The sequence below is a fragment of the Zalophus californianus genome, chromosome 3 (genome assembly GCF_009762305.2).
Source record: "Zalophus californianus isolate mZalCal1 chromosome 3, mZalCal1.pri.v2, whole genome shotgun sequence".
Classification (NCBI taxonomy): domain Eukaryota; kingdom Metazoa; phylum Chordata; class Mammalia; order Carnivora; family Otariidae; genus Zalophus; species Zalophus californianus.
Genome location: NC_045597.1, coordinates 58,024,385 through 58,028,325, shown reverse-complemented (window position 1 = coordinate 58,028,325; position 3,941 = coordinate 58,024,385). Strand labels below are relative to the sequence as shown.

Sequence of the window (3,941 nt, the reverse complement as noted above, 5' to 3'; positions counted from 1 at the left end):
CACAGATTCTTGAAAAATAAGATAATATCTTTACTAATGAACTACCCGACATATCTCTATAATGCTTTTCTCACTCTCCCCCCACCCCTTTTTTTTGGCTATATACACTAATTACCTCTTCTATGGCCAGAATTTTGAAATATCATTTTATTTTAATTTTTTAATTTTTTTTTAAGATTTTATTTATTTATTTGACAGAGAGAGATACACAGCGAGACAAGGAACACAAGCAGGGGGAGTGGGAGAGGGAGAAGCAGGCTTCCCGCTAAGCAGGGAGCCGGATGAGGGGCTCGATCCCAGGACCCCGGGATCATGACCTGAGCCAAAGGCAGACACTTAACGACTGAACCACCTACGCACCCCTGTAATATCATTTTAAAGACAGAAAGCAGAAAGATAATTCAATCTTTAGCATGGTTGGTTGAAATTCCTTTTTTAAAATTTTTGACGGTTGGGACGCATAAAGCATCCAATTTCACACGAACATGCTTACAATGTGTAGTGCTGTTACAGGTTTGTGTCCTACAACTCAGAAATTCTGATAAATTCTATCTCACATGATTCCCGTTTAAAAAAAGATTATAAATATATGGTGCATTTATAATTGCTACATTATCAAGTATATCCTAGCAGGCAAAAATATCCATTTTAATCAAATATCTGTAAAAAGTAAGCAAAAAGAGTTCTGCTTATAATTTTACATATCTAATGATTAAAGTAATTGCCCACAGATTAGTTTCTGGCTCCATTTATTTCAAGCCTCATTTCCTTTCCACTACCTACATAATTCTAATATCAGGCGCCATAAAACATATTCATATTTCAGTATGATCTCTGGCCCTGTAGCTCGTAGTCAGACTAGCAGGTGGTTGGCAGAGTGAGTGGTAGGAGTATTTGTGGAAACCAAGCCAATCCCAGGACGCCTAGCAATAAGCTGGCTCTCATGGAAGTGACTGCATACCACATAAATATATCCTACGACATCCAAGCTGAATGTATCTCCAAGTCTGCTTCTCTTTACCTGATTTCAGGAGTTCCTGATGCCATTGCAATGCTACACTTCACAAAGGAAAGCATGATGGAGAGGAAGTCTGAGTGGAAAGGGAAGAGTGGGCTTAATCGATTGTGATTAAAATATCTTAGTTTGAAAAGTTCTCAAAAATAACATTTTGAAAAATTGGTGGGACTTTTCTCAGGGCCTCAAAAGGGGGTCTGTACAAGTGAGGAGTCCCGAATTTTATGCTTCATTAGTCCACAGTAAATCTGCCAAATTGCCCTTCATAGTGATTATACCAAGTTACTGTTCTAGCCATAATGCAAAGGCTTCCTTTCCCAAGGTCTTGAATGCAGAGCGTGTTATCAAATCTGTAGATTTTTGCCAATCTGTTGGAGAGGGCAAAACAACTTAGAACAGTTGTAGCTTGCATTTCTCAAATTATGAGTTAAATTGAGCATTTTTTCTTAGGCTTAAGAGCCATATGTGTTTCTTTTTCTGTGAACTCTCAGTTCATTTTTTCCCCTCTTGTTTCTAATGGGTTGTTGGTCCTTTTCTTATTGATTGCTAGGAACTCTTTATACATTGGTAGAGGCATTTTTATCTTGATATGAATTGCAAATCTTTTTTATCTGTTTTTTTGTTATTTATTTATTTATTTATTATCTCTTAGACTCTTTAGTATTATTTTTTGTTGAGGTGTAATTGACCTCTAACATTACGTTAGTTTCAAGTTTACAACATAATGATTTGATATTTGTATACATTTGCAAAGGGATCACCACAACTAGTCTAGTTAATATCTGTTGCCATACATGGCGACAAAAATTATTTTTCCCTTGTGATGAGGACTTTTGCGATCTACTCTCTTAGCAACTTTCAAGTATACAGTACAGTGTTATTAACTATAGTCACCATGCTGTCCATGACATCCCCAAGACTTCTTTATTTTATAACTGGAAGTTTGTAAACTTTCACCCCTTTCATCCATTTTTTTCTTCTTATGTGTGTATGTTTTTGTTGCTCTTATTGCCAAAATTTTATATTATTATATTGTTAACTTTATCATGATTTCATTTTTTATATTTGAATCTTTGATCCACATAGTATGGAAAGTTTTTTTTTTAATTGATGGTTTACATGAAGATTCTACCAACTGTAGAAGATGGAATTCCAGACATTCAACAAGGAAAGAGTACTGTTCCTAAGTCTCCCCTTAAAAAAAAAAAACAAACTCTGGGGGCTCAGAGACAGTGCTTGAAGTAGTGGGTGCGCCGACATGTCCCGTGGTTCCAGCGCTGGTTTTGACCGCCACATTACCATTTTTTCACCCGAGGGCCGGCTCTACCAAGTAGAATATGCTTTTAAGGCTATTAACCAGGGTGGCCTTACATCGGTAGCTGTCAGAGGGAAAGACTGTGCAGTAATTGTCACACAGAAGAAAGTACCTGACAAATTACTGGATTCCAGCACAGTGACTCACTTATTCAAGATAACTGAAAACATTGGCTGTGTGATGACAGGAATGACAGCTGACAGCAGATCCCAGGTACAGAGGGCACCCTATGAGGCAGCTAATTGGAAATACAAGTATGGCTATGAGATTCCTGTGGACATGCTGTGCAAAAGAATTGCTGATATTTCTCAGGTCTACAACACAGAATGCTGAAATGAGGCCTCTTGGTTGTTGTATGATTTTAATTGGTATAGATGAAGAACAAGGCCCTCAGGTGTACAAGTGTGATCCTGCAGGTTACTACTGTGGGTTTAAAGCCACTGCAGCAGGAGTTAAACAGACGGAGTCAACCAGCTTCCTTGAAAAAAAAGTGAAGAAGAAATTTGATTGGACATTTGAACAGACAGTGGAAACTGCAATTACATGCCTAACTACTGTTCTATCAGTTGATTTCCAACCTTCAGAAATAGAAGTTGGAGTAGTTACAGTTGAAAACCCTAAATTCAGGATTCTTTCAGAAGCAGAGACTGATGCTCACCTTGTCGCTCTAGCAGAGAGAGGCTAAACATTGTAGTTAGTTTACCAAATCCATGACGCCACTTGCCTGTGTGTTTGGTAGCAACAGACCAACATTATGGAGGCCCCTGGATTGAAAAAGGAACCTCTCCCACTACTGCCCTGCCGCTGAAGTGGTTAGGACTCTGTATAAATAAAAACAGTGCTTTTGGAAAAAAACAAAAAACAAAAAACAAAAACAAACTCTACTTCTTATTGAAGTTTAATTATTAATATGCTTCCTTCAATGAGTTGGTATTTCTTGAACACCCATTATATGCTAAATCTTTACATTTCTCTCATTGAAAACCGTGACTCTGGGCACGGAAGAGTTCCAAGTAAAGAAAGTAAAGACTCATCTACTTTCAGAAATAGGAATAACAAATAAATATAATGCTCTGTGGCCAGAAATAAACATTCTTCATGCTTCCCAGACATCTTAACATTTATAGTATTATAAATGGTCCTGTCCTTTCTTCATGCTTGGTGCCACAGGCTTCCTGTGTCCCTCTGTGGGGACGAGCAACCTTCCTTTGTAGTGCAGGTAGTTATTTTCCAAGAAAAGATCAAATGCTCCTCTCAGCTGGAAACACCCACTCTCCATGTTGTTTCAAAGGGTTTCTCACTCCTGCATGCCAGACATGTCCAAACTAAACCCTGGTCAGAAAAAGACCTGGCCCTGAGTTTCAGTGCAACTTGTCTTTTACTCTGGAATTAGATCAGAAAAATGTGCGTATTCTTCACTTGTGATTATAATTTATTAATTATGTAATAATTTTACATTAGTTATTCAGTATTCATCATTAACAAAAGTAGTCTTTATTCTTCTTTGGTGTTCAAAGATGAATCACGACCTGGATTCATTTAACATTCAGTTCTGTGGTTCTTCCCTCAGTGCTTAACAGAGCTCTTTGAGCAAATTTAGGGAACTAGAAC

General features: G+C 37.7%; 1 pseudogene; it reads left to right on the top strand.

Moving 5' to 3' along the window:
* The first annotated feature begins 2,239 nt into the window (after positions 1-2,239).
* LOC113920118 lies at positions 2,240-3,185 on the top strand (annotated as a pseudogene).
* Positions 3,186-3,941: the final 756 nt, after the last annotated feature.